Here is a 20,909-nt window from a genome sequence, read left to right on the forward strand (position 1 = left end):
ACATGGTCCATCATAGATTCAAGAGCCAGTCAGTGTAATTGTTTTGTAAACTATGTCCTGTTGATTGTGAAGTTAGATGTCAGCTTGTATGCATCTCTTTTTATGAGATACTGACATGATGGCCACAGAGATGGCTAAAAACCTTTCCCTGCGATCAGTTAGTTCCCAAGGGGCTGTCAAAACAAAAAGAGGATTTGCCTTCTGCCAGAAGAACATTATGTATGGTGCCTGTTTGTCCTCTCCATGAAGAACATTGTAGAAGCTGGGATCAACAAACCAAGAAAGCCTTCTCCTATGCTCCCAACATATCTATCTGTGAAGGTGATAGGACAGACAGAAGGTCTAAAAACTCAGGCAGGCTTATATGGGTGAATACAGTACTTTAGATAACCTGGATTTGAGTTAAACAACAACACTTTTATTTCTTACCCGCCTCTCCTTGTGGCTTGAGGTGGGCTACAGCATAATTAAAACACATAAACATTGGAAATATTCTATAAATATACTATTAAAATGTATTTCTATATAATACATATTAAAATTCACAGAACAGGGATTAAACACAGAAGTTTAACATTCATGCTTAAAACTGGCTTTGCCATCAATAACTAACCATCTGAAATGTTCCTGGAAACAGATCAGTAGGCAGTGAATCATTTTAACAAGACATCTGTATATATTTCTATAGGCAATGTTCTATTTGCTTGGTACTGGTTGCTAGGCAAGCAACCAAAATCAGCTAGAAATATTAATTATTATCTACAGATCAATATACACCTCTTACTGACAGCATGATTTTCTGAAATTTAGTACTGCATAAATCAGGAGATTATCTGTTTTGGAGAACAAAGTATCAGAGCAGCAGAAGGAGCAGAGGTGGCAACCTAATGTAACAGTTGCAAAAATCAAAAACAAGACAAATCAAAGTACAAAGACAAGAGAAAACTATTTTTAAAGGCATTTACTTTTAATAGTAAACCCAATGATTTTTAGTGGAAATCAAAGGAACACTTCTCTCTTTTCACAAGTGTGTATCTAAAAAGGCAGTGTCTTCAAAGGCACTTGGTCATTAAGGTAAGGTACTTATTTGAATTTGGCTCCATTTGTATATATTTCTTTTTTTGGTAAAATCCACCATACATGACTACAAAAATAGCAGATTGCACCACCAGCATCCCATTCCAACATAGGTGGAGGATCTGCAGTGACGATTTTAGCATTCAGTCAGAGCTCTATATCCACAGATTCTGTAGCCATAGATTTAACCACCCATGGCTTGAAAGTAGAATTAAAAACCCAAACCTTGATTTTGCTATTTTATATAAAAGATATCACTTTACTATGCCACTACATATAATGGGACCTGAGAATCCTCAGGTTTTGGTATCCATAGGGATGCTGGAGCCATACTCCAAAAGATGCCAAAAGTACTTGTGTGGCCCAAATGTTCAGAAACTTCCCAGATTTCATGCACTGACTGTGAAGGTTTGTATAGGGTTCTGTTAATTGCTTTCATCTGAATACAATTATAGATCCGCCCTGATAATAGGAGCTCTGTAACAATATTCAGTTGTATTTGATTATAGAATCCTATACAAGTGTTGCCTAACAAGTGAAGATCTGGGAAGCTACATGATATATAGCAACATTTCTGAGGCAGAGTGTATATGCAAAGCAATGTTCATAAGCAGACAAATACCCATATAGGGCCACAAATAAATTGTCTCAACCTGGCTAAGGCTTTTCCTTAAGTTTATCAGACAGCAGTGCAACTGGGAACAAAGCATTAAAGGGAGGCAGAAAGAACGGTGAAGGCAAGAATTAACCTTCCGGCAGCTGAACTAAACATGTTTTCTTAATAGTTGCTATTACCAATTAGTTGGAATCTCATTTCATACAAAGACATTAGAATTTTGGTTATCATCAGAAAGACTTTCTTGACTTTTCAAAGGAAGGTTATAATAGTCACAGGTGTGAAAAATCCAATGATGTAAGAACCAACCATGGGTCTCACCAAGCCTGTAGCTAAGGGGGTGGTTTAGGGGTTCAAACCACCCCCAAAATATTTCAGGTAAAGAAACCGAGCAAAAGTATGATAGTTGGGACCCAATGCTATACTAGTTATGCAACGGGGGTCAGAATTAATGAAGGAAGCACATGCGCAAGACAGCGGAGTGAGTGAAAGATGCAGCTGTGACAGGGTAGCAGTGAAGTAATTTGACTCAGGTGCAACAAGATAAGAGTGTAGTTACAGTTATTTAATGTTAAATGATACACAGTCACTTAAAAAGATCTTAAACGGGATTGAAATTAGCAATCTGTGCCAAGAGATTGTTAAATGCTTCCATGTTGTTGCCAAACATCTGTCTCCACATGAATTCATCCAGATGACTGGGCAATATGTCGTCAGTGGTGCCATTCCCTGCCCCCCTTTCTGGCGAGCTATGTTGCCACGACTTTGTCGCAGCTACGTCTCTCACTTGCTGCGCTGTATTGTGCACACCTTCCCCTCATTAATTCAGAGTCACATTGCTCAACCAGCATAGCATAGGGTCCCAGTTTTCATACTTTTGCCAAAAACTTGTTTACTAATGAATTTTAACTGGTTAACCAAATTCCCAATGCCAAGTATATGAGAAGCAAAAATTAGAGTCCCTCCAGAACTGCAAGTACTATCTCAATAAAATTTTGATTATTCACACTGTCATTACATACCTTTCTATCAATTTATATTGAAATACCAGCAATAGCTGAAATAGTGGAAGTGACCAAGTTGGCCTACCTGCAGCTAGCAGGCAAAGCCTAAGGCACAGGGCAGAGGGATTTTACCTGGATTGCAGATGGAATCTAAGGTGTCCCCAATGGGTCCAAGCCCTGCCAAAGAAACCATAGAACTAGAGCAAAGAGAAAAAGCTGTACCATTGTTAGACCTTTGACTTTATATGAATAAGACTGTTTCTGATAAACAAGTGAAAGCTCAATTAGTGCAAAATCCATGGACATCATTGCCAGGATATGTATTTTCTGTGTATAAGAAGATGTATCTAAGTTTTCAACTCAAATGGTTCAGCAGATTTCCCTGATTGGCTTACTCATTTCATCTACAAGGTGCACTCTATAAATACGGTGTGGTGTTTGGAGGGGAAGTTGTGGGTAAAAGTGGTCACCAGCAGCTTGGTATATTGGTTGTTAAACTATTTGTGTGATGGAAAAATGCAATAGAACCAAAAAACAGTACCATCAGAACAACTTGTGCTTGGCTGAAAAGTTCTTGGTAATTTACAGTGGAAAATGTCTTGATATATCATCGTGATAAAGAAAATAAGAAGAAAGCAGAAGAAAACAGAAAGAAACTTCTGCCAGTTGTGGAAATGATTTATCTTTGTGGCCAACAAGAACTGACTTAAAGAGGGAGCAACTATTCAGGACCTATTACCTGTGAAGAACCTTTGCAAAATAATCACAATTTCAGGGTCTTGAGATCTCATGGCAGATCAGGAGACACTGACCTGAAAAGTCATCTCAGGGGGAAAAAAGTTTCAACCCCTCCCAATTTATTTTCTGGCTATGGACCTGGATCTCACACATGGAATTGTGACATAGCCTGGAGTGAGTACATGCTGAATAGGTCCCTGCAATGAAGGGCACTGCAATACTACAGAAACTCCTGGTAACGTAAGACTACAGGTAGGTGACAAGTGAATGGATATATGTAGGCTTTGAATTTTCAGCATCGAAAAGTGCTTTACATGGTCATGGATAAGTAACAACCAAACATTCATTATAAATTAAGTTATTTAAACTTAGCAATTGGCTCCAGAGAGAAAACATGCTTCTTTCCCCAGCAATCACACATCCTGATTCTAGGTGGATTTCTGTATTTTGTATCTACATTAGATTAGTGCTAATAATGCTGCATATTTTATTTAAAAGAGGCTGTATTGGATGTAACTTTAAACATCTTTATATATTTGCAGATTTTTTTTAAAAAAATCTCAGTCATAGTGCTGCATCTACAGAACTTCTTACATTTAATATATGCATTAATTCAGTCTGTCATTTGAAAAGAACTGAAGATGAGATAAGGTTAGCCATACATGCGCATGCCACCTAATCAAAATCCCCAGTGACTATTATAATCTTACTTTGGAAGGGGAAGAAAGTCTTTCAGACGATAACTCAAAATTCTAATTTCTCTGTTAAAAATGCGATTCCAAATAATTGAGAATAGCAACTTTTACGGAAACCTATTTAGTTCAGCTGGCGGGAAGCTAATTTTTGCCTTAATGGAAAACAAATCTTCCCCATTATTTCTACATCCCTTCAATGCTGAATGCAAACTGGTGGCACAAAAGGCCAACATTTCAATGCCTTGGTTTAGGGATTTCTTTATTTTAAATATTGCATTTTATCAGTCAAAATGCGATATTTAAAATGTGTCATGGTAGCTTCTTTCAGAAAGGTGTGCTAAAGCTACATTTAGCTATCTATATTTGTTTAGCTAATCTTTGTCCATTGTCTGCCTAGTCCAATGCTCTTTTGGGAGTGGAACACTGGGATCTTAAATGATTCCCATGTCAATATAGCATCATTCTTACAAAAATTGTTTTTAGGTACTGTCAAGTTGGCTTTGACAGTTGTTTCATAATCCATCCAGCCTTCAGGGTGAACACAAACAATTATGCCTACCAGAATTTTCTAAGTTCTTTGACACATTTTCTCTGCATCTTCCTTTGCAACCTTTGTTACTCCACAAGTATTTATTCATAGCTGTTTCTACTATAGTGGATAATAAATCTGTTTATGGCCAAGAAACCCAGAGAAAATAAGCAGGAATATCAAGACAAGACAAAGTTGCATAATAGTGTTTGTGTATATAATTACCAATGGATCACTTGATTGTATACAATAGAGAAATAAAGATCTTTAGCTAACTGTCTGAGAGAATGGAAACGGATGACTAAAAACCTTGAAACAACAATTTAATAACATAGAGGACATTAACTTTAAAAATATAAGTGAATGTTAGCCACAGCCAAACAGTGTTACAATTCCCAGCTTTTTCTGATTTCCACAAACACATGCTACTCATAAGAGTATCCTTGACATATGGCAGAGCCTGAGTGCATCCACCATTCCACATAGCTCCAGATACCACATATTGTGCTTTTCATAAGCTATGTTTTCTTTATTTAAAAGCATTTCATATTATTTATATTATCAAATATTTAAATCTTTATACTAAGTATTAAAAATGAAAGAAAACAAATCTCAGCAATAAAAACAATGAATGATAACAATTAAAATAACTACAATGTAATAACAACAAGACAATGCGTATATAGTTCATAATAAATATGCAATATATTGAATCTGGCAATATCTGTCATACCCCAGAGCAGAATCACCTCTGACTTTAAACACCACACCAGCTGGGTAAAATCAGCAAGCAGTTTATTTAGGAATATATGTAGCCAAAGCAGTAAAAAGTAATCCTCAGTAAAAAGTAATGCAATTGATATAAAGGAAGACAGGAACAAAGAGTCTAAGGAAATCCATGAAACTAGGCACTTAAATCCATGAACAATACATAATCACTTCCCATAGGCTAAACATGAACTGGGCAGACCTTGGTGCTGGAAACTTGGCATTAACCCGATGTTGCTTCAACTAAAGCAATCATCCCTCACAAGTCATTTATAAACCCTTCTCTGATTCCAAAACTACTAGGAATGGATTCTTTCTCAGTTTCGGTTTGCTATCTAACTTCTGTTGAAGTCTAGCTGGGCACCTTAATTGCTGCACGGACTGTCTCAGTTTACAGGAACATCTTTTCTTATTCAAGGTCTAACTCCACTCATTAACTTCTGCACCTGTAACCTCAGAATCAACTTCATTCTCAGATAACTGACCAGGGAACTGTGGCAAGGGACTCTCCACACCAACGCAGTTGGTGGGGAGAGCGATTTGCCCCACCCCCTGAAGGGAGAGAATGGGAGGTTCCATTTAGAACCTCCTGGAAAAGGGGCGGGGGCTGGCTTACCACGTGAACCAGCTCCCCTCCTTCAGTCTTGTCTGACTTTCGGTAGGGCAAGACGTGTCGCTGCTCGCTCCAGGTCGGTTTGGAGTGGCCTGGGAAGGAGGGTGCTGCTGCTCCTTCCCCTCGGGAGCCTGGAGGAGATTTCGTGGGGCGAGGGATCGGCGGCCGCCGTGTCCCTCGCACTATCCTTCGGCGGGCGAGAGGAGCGTGGCGCGCTGGGAGGATAGCTGCCGCGGCCGCCGGTTCTTCTGGTTTTACCTCGGGCGCCCCAGGGATAGGCCGCGTTTTAAGCGGCATTTGGCACTGGTGCGCGGTGTGCGTAGGCGCGCCGCCGCGGCCGCGGTGCCCTCTCGACTCCTTCTCTTTTTAGTTACTGCCGCGGCTGGGGCCGCGAGTAGGGCTGCGCGCGCCGCGGCGTCTTGTTTGGGGCATAAGGCTCTTTGGCGGCCGCAAGGAGCGCGCTCCGGGGCCTTGGCCGGGCGCTTTAGGCTGGGGGCGAGGTTTGCGACCGCCATTTTGTTGCGGGCTTTTTGGCGGCAACGGTCGCCATTTTGTGGCCGTTTTTTACGGCAATTTTTCACGGCCGCCATTTTGGGAGCGGCTGAGGCTTGGTTAGCCCGGGGGGTTTTTTAGATTGGGGAGTTTGTTAATGGGATTAATGATTAAGGCCAGCAGTGGTAGCGGGGCCGATTTATTAAGTTGGAATGAAATACTAATACAATATATATATAATATATATATATGTATGAGAAATATATATAATAATAATAATAATAATAATAATTAATAAATAACATAAAATACAATAATAATAATAATACGGAAATAAATAATTGGATAGTAATCCATTGCTCATATTAGAGCGGAGTTGCTAATGCACACAAAGGGATTGCATAGTTGAATGGGCAGTATATGGTGGTTTTGTGTGTGCTTTGCTAGTGTGGTTATAAAATGTTTGTCAACTATTATTAATCACATCATAACGATATCTGAGGCTTGGGGCTGTTACTGCCTCTCAGATCACTGGATTATCTCAAGTGGTACTGTTGAAAATGCCCCCTTTCCACCACACATTGGAAACCACAGGGTGGTATTAAAATACCATAGCCAGCTTAGATACTTCAATGGCTTTGCTAATAAGCTTTCCTGTGTTGTGGTGCATATGATGTGTGGCTTTCCTTGTAGGGCAGATATTTATATCTCTTTCAACTCTTTGATTCTATTCCGCTGTGCGGGATAAGGGTAATTTATCACCTTCTCCTTGTGCTGAAGTTGGGGGCGTACATTTGCCCGTTATAACTGAATTCCTTAAATCTGGCAATGCCCAGGTGGTAAAGGGATGAGAGGGTGATGGGACATGGGGTCTTTTCCAAGTCTTTGATTCTATGATGCTTAGGAGCTTAGTCGGGGGTATGGAATGGCACAGTGTGTCTCTTCCAACTCTTTGATTCTATGTTTATGTGGTGCTGTGGGCATTCTTACAGCACTGGAGGGTGTGGATAGGGGCTGCCATGGGGGCGATAGCGCGCAGTATGTGGAGCGGGCTCTCATTGGCATTCTACTCCCTTTCAATTTTTAGGATGCCATCAAAGAAGAACCGGGGGGGCCCTAAAGGGAAGGGTCCTGCGGAGAAGACGGGTCACAAGCGCCCTTTGCGTCAGGACGGGTCGTCGTCGGATGAAGATGGGGTGTCTATGGAAGATTTGGAGGCCCTCCTTCAGTGTGTTCATCAAGTTGAAAGAAATAGGGGGGTTGGTTTGGACGGGGCTGGTTCAGGCTCCGCTCGCCGGGCAAGTAAGAAGCAGTTGTTCAAATCTTTGTTGTCCCGGGTTTCTATTTTAGAGTCGACCTCAACCTTGGGGGCGGTGAGTGCGGTCCGGCGTCCTGACCAGCTGGCGGCTTCGGGGGTTGCAGAGGGCTCTTCGGTGGTGTCTTCGGCTGTGTAGACCATCACCAGCCCTGAAACACTTCCATCGGTGCAGGCTTCATTGGGGTCCTCGGCGGCTGCTGTGGCCGGACCCAGTCAGCCTGCGGCATTGGCATTCACGTCTAGTGCCGTGGCAGGGTCCACACAGTCGGTGGGGTCGGCTGTTGCTGCCGCTGATGTTGCAGGGAGTGAGCAGTTGGTGACGGCTGTCCCAGCAGGTACTTCCATCACACTCACAACAGCAAATACTTCCACCTCACTCGCATGGCCCTGGGAACAGGGGCGGGCTCAACCGGAGGTTGGGGTTCAGTCACACCTTGGAGTCGGCCCGAACTGGGGAAGCAAACAAATTTTGGGGCACAGCAAAATGGCCACCACAGGCGACGCCTACTGTCAGTTTGTCAGGTTTGGGTTCCCATTTGGCAACCAAAACTATGGAAAAGATATTGAGAAATGAATATATTGATATCTTTTCGCTATACTTTCGGGATCTAGATAAAAAGGAGAAGGATGAGTTAGATGAGGACAGTAAGGAGAAAATTAAGAAGCGCAAGGTTGAGCAGAATTGGGAGAACTGGCTCCCTTGTTTCACGATGTACGCAAATCTGCTTTCTGACGCTGCCCCGGAAAGGGCTACAGCTTTGTGGCAGTATCAGAATATTATTAACAAGGCTTATGTTAGCGGCCCTCCCAACGCTTGGCTAGAATATGATAGGCGCTTTAGAGCCGAAGCAGCTTGCCACCCAGACAAACGCTGGGACTTGATTGACGATCAAATTTGGATTGAAGTGATGAATCCATCTAGGGCTTCCTCTGCCTTGAAGGCGGACAGTGGGCACACTATTCAGAACACAGCGGGACAGCTCTATCGGCAGGGGGCTCCCCAGAGGCAGTCCCAGGGCCAGAAGCCTTTATGCTGGGAATTTGTGGCTCAGGGAGCCTGTTCACGGAAGGACTGTCGATTCACGCACTCGTGTTCTATTTGTTATGGGACTCACCCATCCCGAAATTGCCCCAAGGGGAGAGCCGCGGGAGGTACTACTAGGGACACTCAATTCGTTAGGAAACCTTCAGGACAGGCCGCGGTTGCACAGGGGCCTCAGCCTAATTAAGTTAAATCAGTTGAAGGTTTGGCTGAATCAGTACTCCGGTAAGGGGGCAGTTCGATACCTATGGGAAGGTTTTTGAGGGTTTTCATATTCCGGTGTTGGGTCCCCGGTTTCTCACATCACACCAAAATGAACGGTTGAATTGGCAAAGCCTCAACCCGTAATTTAACTGCAAGTTGTATAGGAATACTTCCGAAAATGTTAAGTCTGAGGTGATCCCCTGCGCGTGCCGTCTGCAGTAGCTAGTTATAGGGCCCCCGAGCTAGGGTTGAATCGGGGGATATTTGTTTCGCCTTCAGGACTCCACCCCCTCGCAAAATATCAGTTTGGGCCATCACAGATAGGGCGCTGAAGATGCTGGGTTAGGGTGCCCATAAATTTGGTACTCATTCCTTTCGTATAGGAGCGGCATCTTTGGCAGCTCACTAGGGTTATAATGTTATGGCCATTAAATTACTGGGTAGGGGGAAATAGGTTGCTTACCGGTGGCAGGTTCGCTCGGCGCTTGTTTGTTTGTTGTTTATTTTGCAGGAACTGCCAGGCTGGTGCATAGATGGAGAATCCTTGTTGTGGGCATAATTATGTCCACTGGGCGGAGAGATACGCCAGGAACTCATCCTTTGGCCAGCATCTGGGTGCGCTTCCACTGCATTGGCGAGTGGAAGGGTGTTCGTGGCCTTCGCTGGGCCGGGTTGCGCTTCCGCTGCATTGGCGAGTGGAAGGGTGTTCGTGGCCTTCGGTGGGCCGGTGCTCCATATCGGAGGTAACGTTCTGGGCCTGCTTAACAGCAGGGCCTGGTATCTACAAGCCCGTGTTGGCATTGGTAGTTCGGTCTTGCATGGCCCAGGGTTCACATCGCTTGGTCGGCCATCATTCCACGCCTTCGGTGGCCAGGAGGCGGTGATGTCAGGAAGCTCGAGAAGGCCAGAAAGCGTGGGAACTGGGCCATGCGCACGGCTTTAGCACGGGGCAGGGGGTTTTACGTTCCACACAAGGACATCACGCATGACACAACACAGTTTTACCGTTATGATTGTGTACATCTAACAGATTTGGGTAACACATACTTTTTTAGCTGTTTTGCAGTTAGGCATTCAGGAGGTGTTAAGGGGCTTGGTGGGGGATGGGGGTGAAATGGACATTTGCCCCCAATCTGTGGCATAAATAGTTCAGGAAAACACTGACATGGAGGTATACACATGGCACCTATCAAGGGTGGGGGCACTGTACAACAAACACTCACCTAGAAGTCAACAAATGGGTGAGGGGACATCCATTGGCCCAGTTAAGAGAGAAGCTGAGATCAATAATCGGACAGGCTTCTCCAGACTTTTACCTTCAGGTTGCCCGGTTGGGGATCCAGGGCACACTGACATCACACACTCAGTAGCTGGGGACGCTGCCTCAGCTTGCCACCAAGTTCCTTGAGTTTAGTTCAGGAAAAGTTAAATAGGTAACTTTCAATAAAAGTTGCCCAATTTGAATCCATACCTTTGTTGTCTGTCTCGTTATTTCAGGGGTTAAGGGGCAAAGAGCCTTTACCAAGCCCAGGGCCTTGAGAATTCTCTTGCAGCAACTCAGGCCTCTCTTTTAAACTCAATTCAAACCCTTGCAGCAACTCAGGCCTCTCTGGCCTCTAATCCCCAGACCCAGGCCCAGAAGCCAAATCAACATCCCCATTCTCTTCAGTAACATCAACATGAACATCATCCCCATCAACATGAACACCATCCCCATTCCCATCATGAATATCAAGACACAATCACAGGCTGAACAGAATAACATACAACAATAGCAATCGTTAGGAAATGTCTTAAAACAAGCCAGTTTTTAGCATGTGTCAAAATGTTAATACCATTGATGTATGCTTTATATGAAGGGAAAGTGGTTTAAAAGAGGCAAGTGCAAAGGAAATGAGATCTGAAGGAAAGCATCTCAGCATGGATATATAGGTGATCACTATTATATTCTTGAATAGTACCCTTAACAAACTCAAGAGATAGATTGTAGTAGAATTGGGCCCTTCATTCTGAGACATTACAATCACTTATCTTCATGTGATTTGCTGAGTTTCAGTTGCAGAAATCAGTGTTTTTCCTTAAGAAAAAAGAGGATATTTCTACCAAGTACCAAGGGTAATGATTTTATTTTGAATACAGTTTTATTTTATTTAAAAAGAAGGCAACACATTACAACATAATAATCAAATACATAATAATACATTGAAAACCATCCAGTACTTCCATCTTGTTTTTCTACAAATACATTCTCTTTCTCTCTCTTCCATAAAATGAAAGTAGTGTTTTTTTTTAATCTGAAGGGGCCATGCCATTATTTATCCAACTAAAATTACATTTCGAAGGGTCAAGAAGTATCAATTGCTTGCACTAAATGCAAGAGAAAAATATTTGAAGATGCCAAGAAATATTTTCTAATGGTACTGAAAAGATGTGTGGTCCTCCTCAGATCAATGAAAGCATTACTAAAGCATATTCCCTTTCCTCTTGCTATTTAATCTGTATTTGTATTGTAAGGATTTGTGTGTGTGTGCAGAAGGGCCAACTTTCTCAGTAAAGGCAGTCCCCAAGTTACAAACAAGATGGGTTCTGTAGGTTTGTTCTTAAGTTTAATTTGTAAGTCAGAACAGGAACATTTTAAGTGTAACTTCCAACAAATATCTATCTATTTATTGTGTGTGAGAGAGAGAGAGAGAGGGAGAGAGAGAGCTTTAGTTAGAATAGGAAAGGGTTAATATTCCTGTATTGTTTGTTTTGCTGCTTGTGCCCCTTATTTTATGACCTTGTGATAATTTGATTTTGAAAAAAAAAAAGACTTGTTGTAGAAACAAGGATTGGCGATAAAGCTTTAGTAGAGACACCTTTTCCTCATAATAATTCTTTCAGGGATGAATTTCCCTTCTGAGGGATAGATTTCTCTCACTTCCTGTTGTCTCACCCCTGTTCTTGACTATGAATCGTTTGTAAGTCAGATATTTGTAACTCAGGAACTGCCTGTTGGAGCAGCATTGATGGGACTGTATACACGTTAAATAAAAATGTGATTGGATGTAATTTCTCCAAGCAGAAGCCAAATCTATGAGGCTAGAATAATCTTTATAAATAAGAACAATGAAGAAACCATTCCACTTCTCCCTCATCAGTTAGCATACAGCTACGGATGCTCAAGAATTTCATTTGATCCAAATTGATCTGATCTGCACTTCAAATTCAATTGAATGCAGTTATCTTTTGGTTATCACATTTCTCCCAATTTTGCAACACAATCCTTGGCAATAAAAAAGGGAGGAAGAAAAGGGGGAGGGGAGGGGGAGAAGGGAAAAAAATGACACAGAATTGAAATTGACTGATCTGCGTGCCTTTCCTGATAGCTATGAATGGGTAATTATTGCTTGATTCAGACTTCTAGGCCTTCAGTGGAAAAAAAATCAACAATTGAAAGCTGGAATTATAGTTTGGGAATTATTTATTTCCTTCCTGTAGTATGAAATGGTAAAATGATGTGTGGCCACTGAAGAATCAATGTATAATTTAGTTAATGATGTGTGTAATGTTTTTGTATGCTTTTTGGCTGACCACTTCAGATCTTGAGAGATCCCAGATATAGATATACAAATTCTTCATGCATGGCAAGCCAAGGGACATCAGGTATCTTATAAATCTGAACTAACTGTACACTAGAATAGCCTGGAAGCCCAACAACCAAGACCAGAGCTCACTACATTTTATTACGTCATTGCAAGAAATCAGATTGATTGAGTTTCTGGGTTCTCAATCAATGGCAGATGCCAAATGAGAGACTCCCCCCTGGGCACACAGAAAACTGGGCGACTTGGAAGGCACTGAACAGACTGCGCTCTGGCACCACGAGATGCAGAGCCAACCTTCAGAAATGGGGCTACAAAGTGGAATCCACGGCATGCAAACGTGGAGAAGAGCAAGCTACAGACCACCTGCTGCAATGCAATCTGAGCCCTGCCACATGCACAATGGAGGACCTCCTTGCAGCAACACCAAAGGCACTCCAAGTGGCCAGATACTGGTCAAAGGACATTTAATCAACTACCAAGCTTGCAAACTCTGTTTTGTCTGTTTGTTAAAAGTTTGTTAAAAATGTAATACAATTGTCTGGTTGATACTGACACGATAGATAAAATAAACGAATCAGATCACTGAATTCTTCATGATAGAAGGAATCAGAAATACTCAACACCAACATTGACAATAATACACTAATAACTGGTAGTACAATTAACAGTGTAATACTTTCACTAAGCCAAGTTACCACTGGATCAATTATATGTGGTGTAAATGAACTAGTTACCATGAAAGAACTAGTGCCATCATTATAGATATTTGAATATAGCAAGTGCAGTCAACATTTACATTAGGAACATGGAAGCAAAGCTTAGAAATTTCATGCTTTTTGTAATACCATTCTCAGAACATTCAAAACCGCAACTTGCTTCCCTGGCAAGCAGGATTCTAAGTGTTGTAGTTTGAAATAGTAACTTTTCCAAGCTCTGCATAGAAGTACAAGTTGAATGTATGTAGTCATTAATTCATTTTATTATAGGTATGCAATAATTTCAACATAATTTTTTAAATTGTTTGAAAAACTATTTTCAAACCATACAGGAATACGGTCTTTAAATAGATTTTTAATTTTTTCATGCTCAAATCTGGTTTTAGATAAGATCCTGTATATTTTAAGTGCTTTAGATGGCTGCAGTTCTTTTAAATTGACTTCTCCATTCTAAGAGAGCTGTTATTCTAGCCTGCATACTGTTTTATTCAACTGATGTTTTGATTTCTATATTAAGGAGCCCCTGGTCGTGAAAGGGTTAAACCCTTGTGCTGATAGGACTGCTGATAGGTCGATGGTTCAAATCTGGGGAGAGTAGGTTGAGCTCCCTCTGTCAGCTCCAGCTCCCCATGCAGGGACATGAGAGAAGCCTCCCACAAGGATGGTAAAAAACATCAAACATCTGAGTGTCCACTGGGCAACGTCCTTGCAGACGGCCAATTCTCTCACACCAGAAGCAACTTGCAGTTTCTCGAGTCACTCCTGACATTAAAAAATTCTATAATTGTAAAGACATATTTTAATAGGTTTTTTTCTTTTTTAAAATAGTATTTATACAGGTTAAATATTTTTTTTATCCAAAATGCTTGCTTCAGATTTTTTCAGATTTTGGAATACTTTCATACACATAAGAAGGTGTCTAGGACACAAGACGTATATCTAAATATAAAATTCATTAATATGTCACACACATCTTACATGCATAGACTGAAGATAATTATTAACAGAATACATTTAATAATTTTGGGAATGGAATAAAGTTTGTGTATATTGAACCACCTGAAAGTAAAGGTGCCACTATCTCAGCTTCCTATCTGAATAGTTTTGGATTCTGGAACATTTTGGATTTTCGAATTCCAATTAAGGAATACCTAATCTGTATGCAAAATAAATTCTGTTTTAATTGCCTTGGCTATGCTGATTAAAAGTAGCATAGAGATACTGGATGTAAAAAATCATGAAATCATTCATTTATAAAGCCCTCAAAATGGCTCCAAGTTAAAACATTATTTCTAGGTTACAGTTGAATGTCCAGATCCTTGAGACACATGTTGATTCAATAAATTCCATAATAGCTTATGACATTATACCCAAATAATGTGTTCTAAGGTTTGATGAGTACTACTTCTCCATTACGGTGTGATACATGTCAATACAATGTCACTGAAAACCATTGTATATCATAAGATGGTTTGTGTTAATCTGCCTCCAATGTCCTGAATTTCTAAGTATCATATAATAACTGTACACTATTTCTCTGCTAAATAATAATAATAATAATAATAATAATTCTTTGTTTATATACTGCCCTATCTCCCCAAAGGGACTCAGGATGGTTTCACAGCACATGGTAAATATGCATCTTCATCATGTATCTAATGGATAAATAATGCTTCTGGTCAAAGCCAATCCAGCTATGGAGACAACCCAAGCATTTGCTTGAGGAGACTTGATTTTTCCACTAAATACACTTCATCAATTCAGGTTTGTTTACAATAATTTATCTTTATTTATTTATTACATGCATTTCTATCCCACCCTTCTCCCCACAAGGGGACTCATGGCGGCCTTACATGAGCATCCAGTGATGCAATCCACATATATACCAATAAAATTACAATTAAAACAATAACATCCATTTAAAACATTATCCAGATTCAACAGTAAATTTATTAACAATAAATTAGTGTGCCAGTACACCAAAGCCAAGCCAGGAGAGTCCAATATTGGGATGTCCAAAAGTTTTTTCTTTCATATTGCCATTTCCCACAATTACCTGAGAGTGTGTAGTTTAAAAACTTGGACCTTTTCATTTTTCAAGGGATCCTGGACAGCAGCTCACAAAATTCCTAGAGTCAGGCAAGGAGCTCTATGAGTTGTTTCTACTGCACTTCCTACTGATTAATGCTCATGTCCTCCTTGCAGGTTCCCCAAGTCAACCTTTGGACCCTCTGAAAAGTAGGGTCCTTCACCAGATAGGAATTTCAGCATGACAGGTTCTGGTAATGGCTTTGCAGTGGTCCAACAGCTGTTGACTTGCATATAAAACATTTCAGTGTTTAGAACACTAATACAAAAAGACAGTCTGCAGTGAAACTGCAGTATTGGCATTGCTTACCAATGTGTTTTTTTCTGTAAATGTAGTGTTTTATTGAGGTATCTATAGTTTATATTTGTAATTATAAACACACTACACAAGTTGCTGAATTGCACTAAATTCAGTCCCAAAGAGAAAGCTCTGGGTTTCAAGCACTGGCTTTATGCAGTACTAATGCATTTTACATTAATGCTCAGTGTCAAAGATTCATAACCTATGGCACTAAAATAGCCTAAGCATTTTGTGCTTCCTAGCACTAAAATGAAAGCTACCCGAAACTCGTCTGATTTATCATAACACAACACAGCAAAATATATTATATCCTCTGTATCAAGTGTAATTAGAACCATTGTTACATTCTAAATCAATACCGCTACTATCTCCAAATTCTCAAAGTCCTTAGTAAGAGTCATATCTCAGGATCACAGATTGGTAAAACTCATATGCTTTGCATGCAGAAGTTCTGGATTCCGGCATTTCCAGGTAGGATTAGAAAAGTATTCTGTCAAGAGTTCACTATACGAGGCTAAATGGACAAATAGTCTGATTCAGAATAAGACATTTCCTCTGGTCAGAATCCTATAGATCAGGGGTCCTCAAACTAAGGCCCGAGGGCCGAATATGGCCCTCCAAGGTCATTCACCCGACCCTCGTTCAGGGTCAACCTAAGTCTGAAATGACTTGAAAGCACACAACAACAACAACAACAATCCTCTCATCAGGCAAAATCAGGTCCACACTTCCCATTGAAATACTAATAAGTTTATATTTGTTAAAATTGTTCTTCATTTTAATTATTGTATTGTTTTTAAGTGTTTTTGCACTACAAATAAGATATGTGCAGTGTGCATAGGAATTAATTCATGTTTTTTTTCAAATTATAATCCGGCCTTCCAACAGTTTGAGGGACTGTGACCTGGCCCTCTGTTTAAAAGGTTTATGACCCCTGATATAGATGGTATAACTTGAGCTGTCACTAGCATCATACTTTGGATAAAGTTGTGGAAGGAGTATCCAGTGGGAGGTATCCAGATCCTCCTTGAGTAAGTGCCTCGAGTGTCTCTTTCCAGGATAACCACAGTTTGATGGTGCCACCTGGGATCTATGGAGATGCTGGCTGTTCCTTTCTCTTGGCTGCACATGTACAGCCAGATGTTGCACAAACACCTCTCCCTTGTAACCCCTTCCTGGATTCTACCTGACCATTAGAGTATGCCCTGATTTGTTATCAGATTTGTTCTTCTCTATATTGTTGAAATTATTCATGCAAAATACTGGGAAATATATGCACAATTCAATAATTAAAAATGATTGATTCAAGACTGGAAGTAAGATGATCACAAGTTATCTCAAGCTCTACAATGCCCCACAATTGGAAACAAAAATGGATGCGTTAACAGATGTGTCCCGGGCCCAGGAATGGTGTTGTCCAATGTCAGAAATTGTTCTTACTCTTAAATTGCCTTCCACACGCTGTATTTTGGTCTTTCAGGCTAAATCAAAATTGGGGGTTCCCTGGACTGGCAAAAATGCACAACTTTGTTCCCCTGCTATATTTCCTTATTAAGCAGATACTGCTAGATGCATTCAGCACTAGCTGAAACTATGCATGTTTGATCCTTTTTGCAGTAGTTTAGATTCTTTTCGCACATAAACTTAAATGAAGTGCCTGCTGAGTTTATGTCACTTCCAACTACCGTGACAAATGGGAAATGGTGTGATTTGTAGTCCAGTATATCTAAAAATACACACCACTGTTTATTATATCATATATTTAAGAATTATTATATACTCGGGCTTCCAAAAATGGAAATCTTCCAGCAAAGAGCTGAATTCTGACAAACTATTGTCGAATGTCATAATTTGTAATAATTGAGATCAGAGGAGCAGGGACACTGATATTGGAGATATTGATATACATGTCTAAATAGTTATTTTCTTTATTCCAAGTATCTTATCAAACATGCAGAAAGAATGCCAATCTTCAATTCCCCAGATATTAACATTATTTTTAAAAAGGCAAGTTTTTCCATAATGTATCAAAGAGAACAAAAGCAGACACAAATTTTTACATTTTTGTGTTATCTTTTACGCAAAGCATCATAAAAATACTTCTTGTGGTGATATGGAAGCTAATGTCTCTGGAGATTTCCCTATTGTTCCTCCCCAATGTTTGCTTAAGTTGCAATGAAAAATAGGCTGTTTTATTTCCCATCAGATAACTGCTGATTTCTCTCCTTGCAATCAAATCAGAGAACCCATTGCCAGAGCATCAGAGAACACAAAAGATTCATGCCATTATGATTCATCTTCCCCCTCCCTTTGGGAACAAAATCAGAGAAACTGGGAGGCATGCAGAGAACTGTATGCTTATTATTAGGAGAGAGTTGGCGATTCAGGTAGTCCAAGCCAGGTAATTTTGATTCCGATCAATCTCAAACATGAAAAGGGGGGCTTAGCCATTATTTTCAGCCTGCAATCCTGAAGACTCCTTCAGCTGCAGACATGGCTTTCCAAAGTGTAAAACTGTAAAGCAATTTTAAGTTCAATTGGACTGAAAACAGTAACAACTCTCCACAGGAACTTCAAAAATCAATGATTGCATATTGGATACTTCAGATATTGCTTTCATCTGTGCCTTTCAAATCAGAAAGCAATAGAACTGCTCCTCCACATAAAGCTCGGACGTTTTACGAGCTTGTATGTAAATAATTTTTTGAGACTGATTTCCAAACATTTCTATTATATCCTGATGTAACCTGTATTTTCCAGTTTGTTTATCACATGTGTTTGTATATCTCGCAGCTTTCACAAATCACATACTGAGGGGACACCACAGTACTTTCTACCTGAAAATTACTAGTGGTATGAAACTCCTGTTATTGTTACAGGAGAATTATTCTGAAGCATGAGTAGATGCTACAAGTTTAGCACATGAATCTTTTGATGTAGGCGGATTAAGAGAAAATTCACATCAGTTACAGCACTCATTCTCATTAAAGGAAAAAAAACCCCGAGGTTCTTTCCTAAGTGATGCTTTATTTTTGTGACTCAAAGAGGATGGTTGTTGGTTTTTGAATGGTCATTCAAAAACAGCTGAGAAGAATAAAAAGAACATTTCAAGTGTTGCTACAGTTGATTATGTGGTGATTTTTTGCAGAAATCATAATCATGATCACAAACATGACAATTTTTGCCTAAACCATTCCAGCCTATTCGATCTTCAATCTGATGATCTTCCCCAGTGCTGCTTTCCCCAACAGTCTCCTCTGCTTGGGGACCTTGCTTAGGGTGCTGGTGGCTTCCTCCCACTTTGGCCAGAGTGACTTCAGGTGTCAAGTTTTCACTCCAGTCAGCCGGAGTTAGTTCTCTCCCAGTCTCATCCCACCCACCCTCCATATGTTTGGGCTGATTTGTGTTACATATATGTCACAATGTTGTGGGAGTGGTTGGCATGGCTCATGGATCCAGGAATGGGTGAGCAATGGCTATATGCCACTGAAACAAGATGCTCTTCCCCTGCCAGAGGGCTCAGGATGTTTGGTAGGCTGACATTATGCCATGTAAGAATGGACATTTTGTTCACATCCCCTGGTTGCTGAGTGATCATGTGGGACAATTAGTGCTTTATCAGTCATCCAATGGGATCCAGCAGCAGCAGTGGGCTCATCGATCAGGATGCAGGTTGGTTGATGCCTGGATCTAGACCCATGCAGACATCATTCCTATTTACAGCTTTAACCAAATAAAGTTGTGGCCTATTTCTTTCTATGTGATGGTATTTGTCTGATCTGTAGTTTTATCATGTGGAACAGAAATCACCCCTGCACATGCAACAACAGTACTGCAAAGAGCAACACATTGGAAATTCAGAATTGCTTTCTCTTCATGGTCTGTGTGAGATGATTTTACAGCAGATCTGATAGCCAGGTATTTCTCTGTATCACACAGTTACAATCCCACAGATGTGTATTTTTTAAAAAGAAACATAACAGAGGTCAAGGCATACAGATATCACAGTACTTGAAACAAACCTCTTGTTTAATGATCCTACTTTTTGGATATTAATAGACCAATTTAACTGCTGTGTATGTGTCTTTATGTCACTGGTCAGCTTATATGACCCTGTGAATTTATAGGATGTTCTCGGGTGTGGATTTGCTAGTTGCTTCCTCTGAAATGTAACCTACTGGCACCTTGTATTCATTCTCAGCCCCATCCAAGTACTAACAAGGGCTGACCCTGCTTAGCCTCTAAGATCAGGTAAGTTCTGATGCGTTTAACGTATGCAGGCTATTTTCCTGGTATAGCAGTCTAAAATCTAACTGAATAGAGATTGTTTGTGATACATTTCAGGGTGTCTCTGCTCATTTTATGGCATATTTACTACTGAATTCATTTTTCTGATAGCTAATACCAGTAATAGATATAGCATGTTATCTCTGTCAAAACAATTGGAAATATTTATTTCCTTTGCCACCTGAGATTTGGCCCATTTGTGAGAAAGCAGACATGAGGGATATGGTATTCTGAATGGTAGTGCCATGTCTATTGATTTGCCTCACATATTCCTTTACAGTTCATTCCTATGAATAGGGTTATGATAGTGATACTTGTGGCATTAGTTACTCTATTGCTCTGTGGTTATAGTTTATTGTTATTGCTTGTTTTGAATGTATATGTTGGAGGCTATCAGACATTCATTCAAAGACATTCAATGTCTTTGAATGAATAAAAAAGGAACTCTTCAGCTGCTCATCTACAGTTGGAAATGAAACAGCCCAAGAACAAGATATGTCTGCTAGTCATAAAAGGGCTTTGTATTATCTCTAGTATCAGAGGCAACATACCTCTGTATATCAGTTGCTGGGGAACAGGAGTAGAAGCGTGCTGTTGTACTTATGCCCTGCTTGCGAGATTCTCTCTATATGTGTTTTTAATAACTATGTGTGAAAAAAGAATGGTGTGGTCGTAGTGGGAAGGATGGGTATCTGCTTTTGTCTGGAACCTTCATTAAACCAGATCTAAGGAATCAATTTTTAAATGGTGTATCTGCACAGAGTAAAATCCAGTTGATCCCGTGAATCTATCTAGCCAAGACTAACCAAGATTAACCAATGGGTTTTAGGCAGT

The 20,909-nt window shown here is 40.4% G+C and overlaps 1 protein-coding gene across 2 annotated transcripts in view; it reads right to left on the bottom strand.

The window, feature by feature from the left end:
• ST6GALNAC3 (ST6 N-acetylgalactosaminide alpha-2,6-sialyltransferase 3) overlaps nt 1-20,909 on the bottom strand; it is a 408,376-nt gene that overhangs the window by 118,177 nt on the left and 269,290 nt on the right. The gene's annotated exons all lie outside the window — the stretch shown is intronic.

This window comes from Anolis sagrei, chromosome 4 (genome assembly GCF_037176765.1).
Source record: "Anolis sagrei isolate rAnoSag1 chromosome 4, rAnoSag1.mat, whole genome shotgun sequence".
NCBI classification, from domain to species: domain Eukaryota; kingdom Metazoa; phylum Chordata; class Lepidosauria; order Squamata; family Dactyloidae; genus Anolis; species Anolis sagrei.